Consider the following 16,226-nt stretch of genomic DNA (forward strand, 5'->3'; position numbering starts at 1 on the left):
AAACGAACAAGTTTGAATATTATCTTTATAACTTTTTCTTATTTCTTTTCTTTTTCACCTTTGAACTTTTTTTTAATGTTTATGTATTTTGAGAGAGAGAGAGAGAGAGAGAGAGAGAATGGAGGGAAGGGGCAGAGAGAGGGAGAGAGAGAATCCCAAGCAGGTTCCACACCTTCAGTGCAGAGCCCCATGTGGGGCTCGATCTCGCAAACTACGAGATCATGACCTGAGCTGAAACCAAGAGTCGGACACTTAACCAACTGAGCCACTCAGGCACTCCTTCTTCACCTTTGAGCTTTTCAAAATGTTAATTTTCAAACTACAATTTAGATTGTGTTTCAAAAATTAAAATCCCCAGCAACACAACCTCTTAAGTGATTCTCTTTTTCCATTGTAATCTGGCTCCTACCTGGGGAAAGCTCAAGGAAATAGATGTTTCTTATTGCATGACCTGAAGGTCAAAGAAGTCAAAGAAGTCACCCTGTAAGAGAGGGAAGAAATTACAGGAGCAAGGGCTCCCTGCTTCTAAGCTCTGTGTGTGTGTGTGTGTGTGTGTGTGTGCAGCTCGATTCTAGTTTTTGAGTATGCTTTTAAGATTTTTACATATGGGGGAGTGCACAGATTTGGCATCAAATGGATGGTACTGTAAACAGTTCTATTTATATAGAATAACTTTAAGCGAAACAGGGTCCTTTTAATTAGATTGTGAACCATTAGAGCCAAGGATGATTTTCTTCTTTGTATCACCTGCTGCGGGTGAAGAATATTGAATTCTCATTAAATCATAGAACCTGGACTTTAGAATTCACGTGGCCCAATTTCTCACTCAATAAATATGGCCTTTTGAATAGCCCAGTGATAGGAGTTTCCCATCTCAGGCAGCAACTAATTCTACTTGTGTGGAATACTTCTAATTATTATTGAAAAATTTTTTTAACTTATTTTCTTTTAATTTTTTTTCAATATTTATTTTTGTGAGAGAGAGAGAGAAAGAGGGAGAGAGGCAGAGTGCAAGTGGGGCAGGGGCAGAGAGAGAGACAGACACAGAATCCTAAGTAGGCCCCAGGCTCCGAGCTGTCAGAACAGTTCAATGCGGGGCTTGAACCCATGAACCGTGAGATCATGACTTGGGCCAAAGTTGGACACTTCACAGACTGAGCCACCCAGGCGCCCCTTGAAAGAACCAAGAAAGAAAAGAAAAAGAAAAAAATCCAACATTGAACCCAAACCTGGTGATTTGTACCCATTTTTCATTTTTTCCCCCACATGATGATTATTCAGGTTTTAACACATCATTTGTGTTTTCCTTTACACCTCTCCTCTGGGAACACGAGAATCACTGGGACGGGGGCAGTTTCTTGGGAGACTTTCACACGACAGCACACATCCTGGACTGGCATCTGACAAATCCTCAGGGCTAAGGGAAGAGAGCCCCTGCAGCAGCGAGGTTCTCTAGGAAGTTGAGGCTGAGAAAGAGACGTGCATATTGAGAGGGAGGAGTCTTCCACCGCAGAAAAGGGGAGGAAGCAGAACCTGGAGGGCAGAGCAGCCAGAAGGCCATCAGACTGGACCAAGCTGGCTAGCCCCATGACGAGGGCAGCACAGAGATTGCTGCTCAAGGAGTCTTGCACTGAGGGGAAATGGCCAGGCCTTTGCACCATTATCTTGTTCAGTTATTGGGCTGGGGATTCCCTCCGGCCCCCAAGAGTGTGATCTTGTCTTGAAAAGCTGAGGCAGAGCCTCTCAGTTGCTGAGAGCTAGAGGGGGTTAGACAATGACACTCCCCACAGCTGGGCAACGAGTCATTTCTGAAAAGAGCAGCACATTCTGCCTGCCCCGGAAGGGTGGTGGGGGGATGAGAGGGGGAGGGATGGAAGAATCTGACAGAGAAGTCTTGACAAGTCTTGATGAACGGTCAGTTATACAGGCGAGAGGTTACAGGTAACCTTGATTACTAGGACAGCACTGCCATCAATAGACATAGCTTGGTTAGGAAACAGCCTCTTCCCAATGTACCCACAGCTGCCTTTTACTGAAAGTAGCCCAATTATTTTCTGCATAAGTTGCCACGGCTTGTGCCTTCTATGTTGGGTGACTAACCATGCTCTTTTGCTGTGACTGATAGGGCTGGCCAGGGGATTGATCCACAGCCCATGGCAGCCATATGCAGGCTGAAGATGGCTTGATGTGAAACTGTCCATTCTGAATGGGGACAAAACAACTCAACACTCTCATTTTGGAAGGCTCAAATGTTAAGTGTCCAAGGAGAGCTTGAAGCAGGTGCTCAGAGACATGAGGAATCTAGAAGCCCGAAAGAAGCAACATGTCCTTTGCTACCCAATATCCTTGTAGTAAATCCTGATCATCACAGGTGATCTGGGCATATCACTTCCTTAAAAGAGTGTTTTTGAGTTCCAAAATGAGAGTGCTGATGGTTATTTCTTCTTTGTAAAAGTGGGTGAAAAAATGAATCTTGGTCCTGAGCCTCTAAGAACTGTCCCTTAGTTCTTGGTTTGAGCAAAGTTGTACACTTTGGACATATCCAGCTTGTCTCCTCACCTCCCAAGAGCAGAGAGAGGTCACTATTTTGCCCAGAGCAGGAGAGGTCACTAAATTTTGAATGTCAGGCTGCACTTTGATGGCATTCCAAAAAACAATCAGGCTACCCCAAAGTTGCCTAAAGTGATTATTTTCTGCATAATATTTTTCTACACTATTTTGCTCCCTCGCACTGAGTTCCAGAAAGATGGAGTGACTTGTGCAATAAACTTCTACTTTTGCTTTGCCATAAAATAGTCCTACCATCTGTGTTTTCACTCATTCATTTACATGTTTATTCGTTTTTGTACCCCCTACACCCCCACGACCACCATTGCACGTATCCTGCCCAACCGAGTTCAAATGCATTGAGTGGGCAGATATATTTTAGGGTCTTTGTAATTCTATCTTGCTCTTTGTAATTTTAATCATGTCACTCAAGAAGCCAGATGTGATGTTTGTGTGTAGCTTGGATAGGCTAAGGAGAGGCCTGGTTAGAATAAGGGATTACAGTTCTGCACCCACTTCCAAAGTGTACAGAGATTTCCACCCCACACCACCAAGCAATTCTCAGACACCAGCTGGGTGTCTTATGATTCAACTGAATTCGGACACTATGTGCTGGAAGAAAGCATCAGCTTCCATATGTTAAGGGCTCAGTACTCCAAGACGGCTCCCTCCCCCAATCTTCAGACTCCAGCCATCAGCCCAGGTTGTCAACTGCACTTCTGACCAATGGGCTGTAGATCAGAGGTTCCATGACACCCTTCTTGGGTTCAATTAATTTGCTGGAATGGCTCAAAGAACTTAGAGAAACTTTCTCTTACCACATCACCACTGTGTTTATAAAAGCAGGTAACTCGGGAATAGCCAGATGGCAGAAATTCATAGGGCAGAGCATAGGGAAGAGATCAGGAGCTTCCACAACCTCTGGGAGTGTGCCACTGTCCCCAAATCTCCATGTGTTCACCATGTGTTTTCTGAATCTTGTCCGTTTGGGTTTTTATGGAGGCTGCATTACTGATTACTACTACATTACTGCAAGACTGATTAGGTCATTGGCCATTGATCACCAATGGCCAATGATTCAACCTCCAGCCTCTCTCCTTTCCCCAGAAATGCAGGGGATGGGACTGAAAGTTCCAACTCTCTTATCACTAGGTTGGTTCTCCTGGCAACCGGCCCCCATCCTTAGGCGCAGTCCAAAAGTCGCCTTATTAACATAACAAAAGACACCTTTGTCACCCTCCTCACTTTGGAAATTCCAAGGGTTTTAGGAGCCAGAAATGTGAGGGACAAAGACCAAATGTATATTTCATATTATAACTCACAATACCACAGGACTAATTACTTGCTTCGTAGCAGGACTTTTGTTTCCATTTTTTAAAAAATAAAAATATTCACCACAGGATCATCTTAGAATGTCTCCATGTCTACATTTAAACTCTTTGATGTACCCAATTTGAATTTACACTTCATTGTCCTCAAAAAGTAGTGATCAAGTTAAGTAGATATAATATGCTTGAAATAACTGCTCTTCATAATTGTAGACGACACATAGCGATAGCTTCGCTTTTTTTTTTTTTTTTTGCTTTTATATGGCTAAAAATACTTGAAAAAACTGAAGAAACACGGACGCATGACTTAAAAGAGGCCAAGAGGCTCTCAAAATGAGGACTGAGGATCTAAAATAATCTGCCACTTTATGTCACGCCAACCATAAACGCAAGCCACTTTCACACTAAGGGTAAACGAGACATGGTGAAAACACCTTTGGAGGATGATTCTCAAGTACAGTAATGCGGACATGATAGAGCAGGTACTATTTTGCCCCATTTGGTGAAAGGAAGAAACAGACCATGGTTTTCTCCTACGTTTTCATTGTTTTAAGTAGCTATTATTTTCACACGATTCACAACCCAAAAGGTGCTATCCAAGATGCAGGGAAAAGTCTCCCTCCCACCCCATCCCAGGGGAACGTGAACCTTCCTTGGCGTCTGACAGACACCTCCTTGCCCAGCACTCACCACCTCCGTTCATTGGCTCATTCAACAAATATTTACTGAGACCTATCTAGTGCTAGGCACTACTCACAGGTGTAAGGATACAGCAGACAATAAAACAAAAACCCTGATCGTCTGGAACTGACACCTTAGGGGCGTAGAGGGCAGAAAACAAGGAAAAGTAAAATATACAGTATGTCTGATGGTGAGAAGTGCTATCCAGGATAAGGAGGACCAGATTGGGAAGGTGCTGTTTGTGAAGATTGGGCTCGCAAGGCCTTTCTGATAAGGAGATATTGAAACAGATAGGTGAACAAAGTAAGCAAGCAAGACATACGGCTCTTTGGAGAAAGCTTACTGGCTAGAAGGAAAAGGAAATGCAAAGACATTCTAGGAAGACTTGTTTCTTGGACTGCTCTACCCGAAGAGCAACTTCTGTTCCTCTTCCAAAGGGAGGCTCGTGGGAGAAAGCACCTTTTCAATATTTTATTTAAATCCTAAGGTTGGGGGCGCCTGGGTGGTTCAGTCGGTTAAGCTTCCAACGTCTGCTCAGGTCATGATCTCATGGTTCATGGGTTCGAGCTCTGCATCGGGCTCTGTGCTGACAGCTCAGAGCCTGGAGCCTGATTCATGGATTGTGTCTCCCTCTCTCTCTGCCCCTCCCCTGAGTGTCTCTCTCTCTCTCTCAAAAATAAATTAAAAAAAAAAACATTAAAAAAAATTTAAATCCTAAGGCTGAACTTGAGTTGGTCATGGTGTCTTTGTTTCAAACCTAGCAACAATAGGTATTAATTGGGCCATTTACTTATAGGAGAGGATTACTTTTTTTTTGTTTTTTGGAAAGGATTACTTTTTAAATTTTTTTTTTTTCAACGTTTATTTATTTTGGGGACAGAGACAGACAGAGCATGAACGGGGGAGGGGCAGAGAGAGAGGGAGACACAGAATCAGAAACAGGCTCCAGGCTCCGAGCCGTCAGCCCAGAGCCTGATGCGGGGCTCAAACTCACGGACCGCGAGATCGTGACCTGGCTGAAGTCTGACGCTTAACCGACTGCGCCACCCAGGCGCCCCAGGAAAGGATTACTTTTTAAAGTAAGCTTTATGATGAATGTGGGACTTGAACTCATGACTCCGAGATCAACAGTCATGCTCACCAACTGAGCCAGCCGGGCTCCCTAAGAGAGGATTATTTAATATATAAGTGTACTTTGCTTAACTAAGCACTTTTTTTGGTGGCGGGTTGGCGGGGGGGAAGGGTAAGATATGTGTTGATTATATTTTCATAAGCAAATTGTTTTTTTTTTTTTTTTTTTTTTCAACGTTTATTTATTTATTTGGGACAGAGAGAGACAGAGCATGAACGGGGGAGGGGCAGAGAGAGAGGGAGACACAGAATCAGAAACAGGCTCCAGGCTCTGAGCCATCAGCCCAGAGCCTGACGCGGGGCTCGAACTCCCGGACCGCGAGATCGTGACCTGGCTGAAGTCGGACGCTTAACCGACTGCGCCACCCAGGCGCCCCAGCAAATTGTTTTAAAACATTATGCAATTTTGTACCAGCTCTGAACCCAACAAGCATCGTGCATCCTTCTAACCTCTCTTCAATGATAACTTTAGGGCAGTGGTTCTTGCATGGGGGCAATTTTGTACCCCAGGGCACATCTGGTAATGTCTGGAGGCATTTCTAGTTGTGACAACTGCATTGGAGGGGAATTTGCTGCCGGCCTCTAATGGATGAAGACTAGGGATTTGGCTAATGGTCTTATAGCGGTGAACAGGACTGCTCCCCAAACAGCAATTATCAGGTTCCAAATATCAACAGTGCCAAGGTTGAGAAACCCTGCTAGAGGATAACAAGCTTAAGCTAAAACTTACAGGAGAGAGGGAAGGTTTATCTTACGGGGCCAACATTTCATCCAGTGCCCAAGTAGTCCAAACAGGGAAAATAAGACCCAGAGGCCAAGTCTGACCTTGGGACCCCATTTTTTTCAGAGGTCAAACACCAATTTACAAGGCCACTCAACCCAAGAAACTCAATGGCCAGGGAGTTCTGCGAGGCCCAGTAGACTCCTGGCTTTCCTATTTTCCAGCACCTTGCTTCTTTTATTGTGTGCTTTTAAAAATTCCCTTCTTCTGCCCAAGATGTGTTTTCTTCAGGGTATCAAAAAATATGTTTTGTATTTATGCAGGAAAGAAAAAAAATTTTTTCAAATACATGGCTATAGTGGCTTATAAAATTGTGGATTAAGTTTCTCTGCTGAAAGCGTTTTCAGTAATGGAGGGCGGAAAGGGGTGCATGTGAAGGGATGAGCAGTATAATGATGCCGTCACCCAGATAACCATACTCCGGGTGAAAGAAAACCATCCTAGCCACTCAGTAGCAAGAGAAAAAGGAGAGGAGTGTGATCTCTCTGTTCTCAGTTTCCGACCAGGTTTGGGAAAGCCTGGGATATTAATATTTTTTGGTACCTAATTTATGTTGCATCCAGTCACCTTGTATAGGAATAAAGAACTGGATGGAGCCAGGGGATTGGTTTAGAGCTTGCTTGAAACTACATATATACCCTTAGCAATGTGGTGTCCCCACTCCTCAGTGATATGGACACCACAAGGGTATGAGCTCTGTGTTTTGCTCTTATGAGCGTAATGACTAGAAGAATAGCTGCCTTTTTAATTGTGGGCTTAAAGGCAGGTGCCGTGTTAAAAACTACAACCATTATCTCATTTAATCTTTAGGCTACCTCCAGCTATAGAGGTGATATATATCTATATTAGAATATGGATATTCTGAGGAGGCAGGGCTCAGAGAGGTAAAGTAACGCGCTCAAGCTCACATAGCAGAGACCAGAAAGAAACCGGGACTCCCCATAGCTGAGTTCTTAGGCTCCTCCCATGTGCCTATGACAGCTGTGACCTAGGTTGCCTTTTGTGTTCTATGGAATCTCTGAGAATGTTTCCCATTCCCCTCTTTCCAAATGAAAGGTAGGCATTTCTAACACAATTCAATGAAAGGACACACACCTTAATAAGCTTTAGGGGTAGAAAATGTCACATTTTCCCCTCCTGTGCGGTTCTAGATGACCACGGCTCTTCTAAACTCTGATATTTTACTTACGTCACTCCAAAGCATCAAATTTCTCTTTGAATGTTGATTTTTACACACACACACACACACACACACACACACGATGATTCTCAGTTTCAAGTGGATTCCTAGAATTCCATAGCACCTCATCCACATCTCTTTTTTTTTTTTTTAAATTTTTTTTTTAACATTTATTTATTTTTGAGACAGAGAGAGACAGAGCATGAACAGGGGAGGAGCAGAGACAGAGGGAGACACAGAATCGGAAGCAGGCTCCGGGCTCCGAGCCATCAGCCCAGAGCCCCACGCGGGGCTCGGACTCATGGACCGCGAGATCGTGACCTGAGCTGAAGTCGGACGCCCAACCGACTGAGCCACCCAGGCGCCCCCCGTCATCCACATTTCTGATGGTGCATGCATCATGCTGCATTTCATTTGTTCAGCATATATGTTTGAGACCTTGAAATGCCAGGCGGTGTTCAGGTCCTAGGGATTCAGCCACGCATCAAGATGCAAAAGTCCCTCCCTCACCGAGCTCGAGCTTGCATTCTAGTTGGGGGAAACTGAAGACAAAATGGGGAAATGTAGGGCAGGTCAGTTGGTGATAAGTGATAATGGAGAAAGATCATGCCGGGAAAAGGTAGGAGGGGTGGGAGAAAACCTGCCATTGTTGGGCCTTTTGGCTTACTCACCTTCTCAAGGACAGACACCAGTTGAACTTCGGGAACTTATCACCTTTCTTACTGCCTGACCTCGTGAGGCTCCGGAAATATTTGTTGATTGCACGCACAGGATGCACGTTTCAGGGAGCTCACTTGGTATGGAAATAGTTTGCTTTTCACAGCTTTTGGTGAAGGATGTATTGGTTGTACTACTAAAGGCCTTTCCAAGAAGGAAGTGACTATTTATTTTTGGGGTGGGTTCTCTGCTTTCTATGGTTTTATCAGGACCCAGTGTATGCTGGCAGTTTTTGAATAGAGTTCCAGCATGAGCCCACAGAGAACAAAAAATAGACTTGGTCAGCAACGATGACGCTTATTCCTTTTAGGGGAAAGATGAGAAATGAGAAATTAAAAGGCAAGAAATAAGGCCGGTGGCAGAAAAGGAGACCAGAAAAAGCGATGAACAAAAACAAGGAAGAAACAGCAGAGAAGGACGTAGAAGAGAGTGAGTTGGTAGAAAAAGCTTCAGCCCCGGTAGGAGAAACCCACAAACCCTAACTCTAATTCAGCTTGGAGAATTCGAGAGAGGACCATGGAGCAGGGAGAAGAGGAAGCCTCCACTAGTAAACCCAAGGCAGAGAATCTTAATTTATTTCGATTTTTGACTGATCGTTAACTATTCCTAAATGTCTAGTAAGAGCTTATATCTCCTCCCACCTGATACAACTATCCTAAGTCATCTTCACAGTCCTTGACATCGCGAGGAGAAACTTTGGAAAGGAGCACCCAGGAGACAAGCCTTTTTATGTGACAGATGGATCAGGAAGCACAGTGAATGCAGGGTTGGTGCCGTGGGTCCTGAACGGGGTCAACACAAGTCCTGGCTCCCGAAACTTAGCAGTGGAAAACACAGACAGACAAATGTAAAATTTTATGAGATCTATAAGGAAAGCATTACTCACGCCCATTAATAAGTCTCCTCAAAAATAGTCCGAAGCAAGAAGTGAGATCTCTTTAACGACCACTTCATGATAATTTGGATGCACTCAGCGTCTGTCTCATAGGGTTGAGGATTCTTGTCTATCTTGTGGCACCAACCACACCTGCTTTTTGACTGCTTGCTGACCTGGGAGAAGGAAAGGCAAAGAGATGTCGATGACTATAACTCAAGTGGCCGCAAGTGGGTGGCAGTCGGCGGCCAGGTCGAGGAAGCGGGAATAGACGGGCACTGGTAAGTGCTCCATATTACCCGCCACAAAATGTCAAGACTCCTCCTCATGGTAGTACTATTTCTTCTGAAGACTTTCTCAAACTGAGACCATGAGAGAAGCTCTTCACATTTTCCAGAACCTTCCCCGTCTCAGAGGAATGGGGATTAGCACGGTCTACCACAAATTTATTTCAGGAAAACCAGGTATTTTCTTCCTTTTCATTCTCACAAACGCTCTAGGAGTACATGGAGGCACAGAGTGGTCAAGTAATGTACTCTGGGTCTCACTGACTGGTCACTGCTGGAGTCAGAATTTGAACGTAGCCCTGACTTGTTTGAGTGCTTCTCACTCCCCCTGCCTGCTCCTGCCTGGGGAGCTGTGGAGCGCTAACAGCATGTAGGAGACCTAAGGATATAAAAGGGAGCCATTTATTGTCTTTTCTCTCATTTCTTTCTTCTGAAACCTCTTCCCCCAAATGAAAAAAAAAAAAATGTTTTGTGTTGGCATATTTAAAAAAGATTAAATACAATTTAAGATGAGACGTTCATAAAGCTTTTCAGCTGTATCTTCAACAAAATAAAAAATGTTTAACTGATTATGAGATCCTTACAGTGAATGATATCCTACAGTCATCCATTTATCTCTTCCATGTGTACTTCTCAATCTAGAACTCCCACTGTTGCCTTTTTTTTTGTCAATGCATCATGGCAAGGAGCATCTAATCATTAGTCTCAAGAAATCAAATATTTGAAGCTATTATATAAAAAAGGTTCCTGGCTTCATCACCGACCCAGGCATTGGGGGAAGGGTAATGACTAGACCAATTTATATTTTCTGGAGCACTTACAGCCTCCAACTGAAAATGCATCCTGGCAGGAAGTGCTTTAATTATTAAGATCAGCATATTGTTTGCCTTGCAGACAGGCTCTGAGAAAAGTCTCCCTTAGAGTCAGAGTGGGGAAGGGAATCTGCTTAAGTAGCAATCAGTCAAGCATTATCTTTCAAAATATTTACAGATTAACAGATAGAGAGGTCACAGTTTCTGTGGTACCGACACCCCAACGTATTTTTGGTTCGCTTCTCTCACGGAGAGTCGAAGACAACAGAAAGATTGTGGATATTAGTTATCAATGTGGGAGGCCCCACAAAAGACAGGGAGGGGCGACTGGTTTGCTGACTGAACGGAACAGGGGCACAGTCGAGAAGACGGAGAGGAGGCCTGCCCGTGACCACCAATAGGACGCTCCATGCGAGGCCCGAACTTGCCTCCTCGTGACATCATCGAGTTGGGTGCTCTCCAGAGCTACGAGAGATCCAAGAACGGGATAAGGAATATAAAAAGCTATTCATAGGAGAGCTGCTGTCTTCAAAAGAAAAGAATGCGTAGGATAAAACAATGTCATTTGAAACTCCAGCAAATGGATAGGAAAGGTGTGACCACTTTTTAGTTCCTCAGTTTTAAGATAACTGTACCTGATGAGGGTGGTGTCTACAAGTCACCTGAAGACTTTAAAGACTTTAAAGAAGACTTTAAAGTCCGTCTTATGTCACAACTCCAAGGTTGGAGGAGGGGAGCACTGCTCTGAGGCCTCAGGTTTATTTGGAAGAGCTTTACCTTTCTCTTCAGTTGAAGTTAAACACACGGATGGGATTAAAATGAAATGATCTTCATACAACTTTAACTTAGTCCCATGACAAGCCACACCAATGGTTATGTATTATCAGTTAATATTTTAATAAATTCTGCAACTGTCTAGCCTTATTTTATTGCATTATTATTTTTACTAGTCACATTATTATTTCTTATTGCATTGTATTTTCGCGTGTGCACATTAAGAGTTTCAGCTTATGAAAACTAAGCATTAAAAAAAAAAAACAAACACCAAATATTTTGACCCTATTTGAATGTCTCCATTACAAGAATATTAGACCAGGACCTTCAAAGAATGGAAATGACTCCAGCCTATTTTCATCTCCCAGAGGTCTTGTCTAAAGCCAAGTCCTCCTTTGCCAGCTATCGCTCAGGCAAAGATTTTGAGAGATACAATTAAGAAAAAAAAAAAGACTTCAAGTTCATTTCCATTTGGAAGGATGGAAGGAAATCGAAATGCTTGTTGAGAAGCAGGAAGTAGTCAGAGTGCTATACAGCTCCCGGGCCAGAAGGCATAAGCATGAATTATGGTGCTCCGGAATTTGTTGAAATTACAAAGCACACGTGGCCACTGATGTTGGGGATATGGTTTTAAATTTTGCAGGACAGGAAAAGATCTTCAGGTGTTTGTCCAGATGTTTGGTCTGGGGTTCTGTGAGCACGTCCTTCCTCCTCCAGATGGCACGACCTTTGCCCAGCTCTGCCTCTGACACATCTACCCTCTAAAACATGAGCAGAAACCTGCCTCCGTCTGTTAATACTTATGATGAAAAATTCAACAATACGGCCTTTGGAAAGGTAAGGATGTGTTGTCCCAAGAGAAATCCTCAGTATTTCAAGATCCTGAGACGATTATAATTCAAGAGTAAGTCTAAGGACTCTTCCTGGAATGGTTTGCAAAAATAAGGAATATGAGGTTACTTATGTGTGTGTGGCAAAAAAATTGTATCTGGCAAGAATTTCTCCTCCTTTCTTTCTCAGCCTTTTTCTGAAAGTGGGTGGATGCTTCTTGTAATTACGGGACGTTTAATGGACACACGAGCTTTTTTGCAGTATTGATGGCTTATTCTTAACTTGGCTTCATTCCTCATAAACTGGCAAACCCTAAAAGACGCCATCAGCAGCTTAGAATTCCGTGTGTGTTGCAAAGTGCAAACCATTCAGACAAAAATCAATCAGCACATTTATAATTAACAATGGTTAATTTTAAAGGGAAAATACACCAAACATAACAATTTCGTAGCAAAACTAAACTGCACAGAATAACCAGGTGCTCATTGACTTATAGAGTATTAAACTTAGCCCTTGACCTTGTTTAATTAAAACAAAATCCTCTACCCCCCCTACTCTAAAGGACTACACAATTTTCTCCCTCTAAAAATAGATGAACTCCCTTTCTCATGAATGCCATGCTTCTCCCCACCCCCCCCCCCGCCCCGCCCCGCCCCCAGGCCTTTGGTTCTTTTTGTTGGCAAGGAGTTTCAGCTTCTAGTGATCTTGTAAAAACTTGGAACCCCCAGGCAGTGGGGACAAAGTGTCTAAGTCTCCCCTTTAGGTCTGGGGCCTCCGCAGGACCCACAGGGGACCATCTCTGACTTGTCCCTCACCACAGCCACATTCCAGGTGGATGCCAAGTAAATAAATATTTGTTGACCAAAGTATCCCAAACACAAGTCATTCTTGAGGTTCTCTGAAAGCGTGCTTGTTATTTATTAAGCGCCCCAGTGGGTGAGAGAGTCAATGAATTTCAGAGCTGGAAGGGATTTGAACGGTGACCTGGTCCAACCCCTTCATTTTATAAACAAGGAAATTGAGATCCAGAGAAAGGCACCCTGCCCAAGGTCACACACCTAGTTCTCAGCAGAGCTGGAAGCAGAATTCCCAGCCCGGGCTGCTTCACCCTCTGCAGTTGCGTTGCGCCTAATCAGACCTGATCCCTGCTTACAAAAGATTTAGAATTTCATCCCACCACATTTTTGAAGTTTGACGTATTTGCATAATCAGAATTGTAGAGTTGGGATCTACTTTTGGATTTAGGGGGAAACTGTGATGAGAAGACAGAAATAGCAGAAAAATGAACACCCCTACCATATATATTTAAAAAATCAATTTGGCTTTACTTATATCCCACTCTGTCCCCAGAAAGATGTTAAGAAGTTTTTAAAGGGACATACAATAAAAGAAAATAAAACAAGTAAGGACAATACTCTAAACACAAGTTAAGAAAAACGACAAAGAAGGAAATAAACGTAGTAAAGTAAGTTGGGAACTAGAGCGAGATTAGTGTACAAAGTACACCCGATAAGCCCTAGATATTTGCTTCAAGGAGGCTACACATTTGCCAAGCCTCCAAACAGGAAGCATGAACTGTTACAAGATTCATCATTCCCAGATAAAAAACAGACCTAGCCTGGAAAAGCACAACTCTCCTCACTAAGGAGGCCAGAGAGAAGGTTCTCCCGTGTGTCCCATTATATCCTGAAGTACATTAAGATAAACTGGATTCGAATCACAACCTTTCTGAGGTATTCGTGATTAGCCAGTCGACTCCCCCCGCAACAGGTGGAACAGAGACTTTTCAAGGTCACTTCCTGGCACTGGGTCTATTGGATTTGGAGAAGGAGGAAGGGATCCTGGGACTTTCTCTTCCATAGCAGACCTCGGGAGAAGGTCACCACGCATCTCGGTTATGAACACAGATGCCCTTTTAACCTAGCCGAGGAGTCATTTTCCTCCTCTTTGAGGAAAGAGGGCTAGCTGGAGCTATGGCTCACCAAAGTTGGCCCCCTCCTCTTCAGTTTTGAAGAGCCCCTGAGGAAATTCTCTGAGGCCCAGAAGTGACAGCCAAGGAGGCTCCAGGTTCCTTGGAAGCAACTTCTAAAATAGCTGTTTATCTTGAAGGGCTAGCGGGATTGGTGAAAAATGTAGAAATGACTGCCCTGGGTATCAGGCAGAGGACCATTTGGAGCTCTAAATATCCAGTATATAATGGAAGGAGACTGAGTTACCTGGGGGCGGGGGAAGGAAAGGGGAGGGAGGGTTACTAAAAGGACAGTGGCCCCCCATCTACCATTTCCCTCTTAGTGAAAACACCAAAGAAGCACCTGGGTTCTCTGCCCCTGAGAGTAAAAGTGTATTTAGATTGCTCTGCAGTAGAGGCGGAAGGAAATCTATGTTGCAGAAAGGTGATTTGTATTTTAGTTTCCATTTCTCATTTTGTTTCCTAGTCTACCTAGGAAATTGCTGTTGAGAACAATAAATGGAACTTGAACCAGCTCAAATATTTGGGATGATATCCTACCACACAGGGGAAAAGGAATACCTATGCAGATAGAACAAATAGTGTTTCCAGTTTCAAACTTCTCTTTGACCTTGATTACCAAAGTATTGAATAATCATTGTGGGAAATGCAGGAAGTAAACTTTAAAGGAATAGAGGCTACAATCCCCTATAATCTCATCCATTTTAAGGTTTGGTGAATTTCCCACCATTTTCATTCTTATGCATTCTTTGTATACATAGTGATGATTCGATTCGGAAATTAATTTGAAAATCAGTTTCAAGCTGCAAGACAGTTCTTCGATGTGCTTCTTGTCATCATTCTCTGAGTCCAGAACATTGGATTTCCTCTGCAGTAAGTCTGTAAGGTATGACTAAAGGTAAGATGAAGGTTTTTTTAGCAAATCTCTCAGAACGTAACCATCTAAATGGGCAAATCCCCTTCAAGGTATCTGGGGAGATAGGGACATAATACCACCACACATTTATTCTAATGTTGCTGACTTAACATACAACGCTTCTGGGATTTCTCCTCTGGAATTACTTTCTAAGTCTCTGGCACTTTCTTTTGAATATTATCACACTGACAAGTTTTCCCACTTTGAGGGTGAGTTTGATATTTGGAAATTGCCAAAAATTGTCAGAGCTTGGGTCTGATGAGTAACCTAGGTATGTGACCCCACAACCTGGGCAATATTGTTTTTGGTTACAAACGCATCACGTCCCAAATGTCATGAAACATTTTCTCGTGTGGTAAAAAGGTTTTGAAATGGAAACCTTTTAGTAGAAGGGAGAGTTACCCTCTCTCCATAAATCTTGACAAATTCTATTGTGTGGAGGGGAAAATTATCTCTGTCAGACCGACTTATTCTGGGTTTTCTGACTTGTAATTACACTTTTTTGGTGGCCAAAACCTATTTGTTTTACAAGCTCCATGATAATTCCATTCTCAGCTTCTAGCAAAGCATAAAGTATTCCATATTCAAATATATGATAGTCACAAAGGTAAATTGTTCGTAACCAATTAATGAACTAAAACTACACTTACTGTTACCATTATCTCAAGATATAGAAGACTTCATGCTTTAATTATCCTGTTACTCATTTAATGATGTTCTCTCTATTCATGTCAGCCTGAACATTCTTTTCCCAGTTTCTACATCAATCTGGTAGCATAAAAGAGGAAATTAGAGGGCCCTGTTTGTCAGTACAGATTGTTAATATTTCTGAAGGTTGCGTACAGAATCATGTGTAGCTTTCTGAATTCTCAAGCTTGCATAATATTTTAAGTACAAAGTATAACTCTACTCAGTGTTCTTTTATCATGTTTCTTCTATTTGACAGCAAAAAATTGCAAGCATTTTTATAATGCAAGGATTTTAGTAAACATCTTGAAGAAGAGCCAGCAATATTTCCTTTTATACTTTTTTCTCTACAAATTCTTGGTTATTCCCGAGAAGTTGAGATATAGAAACGGTGATGTTGGGGGAGGGTGTGTGTGTGAATAGATATATATGTATTAAAAAAATTTTTGGGGGCGCCTGGGTGGCGCAGTTGGTTAAGCGTCCGACTTCAGCCAGGTCGTGATCTCACGGTCCGTGAGTTCGAGCCCCGCGTCGGGCTCTGGGCTGATGGCTCAGAGCCTGGAGCCTGTTTCCGATTCTGTGTCTCCCTCTCTCTCTGCCCCTCCCCCATTCGTGCTCTGTCTCTCTCTGTCCCAAAAATAAATAAACGTTGAAAAAAAAATTTTTTTTTCCCTGTCTTCTTGATATTCATGAGTTTTCTTATTCCTTGAA

Source organism: Prionailurus viverrinus, chromosome F2 (assembly GCF_022837055.1).
Source record: "Prionailurus viverrinus isolate Anna chromosome F2, UM_Priviv_1.0, whole genome shotgun sequence".
Lineage (NCBI taxonomy): Eukaryota > Metazoa > Chordata > Mammalia > Carnivora > Felidae > Prionailurus > Prionailurus viverrinus.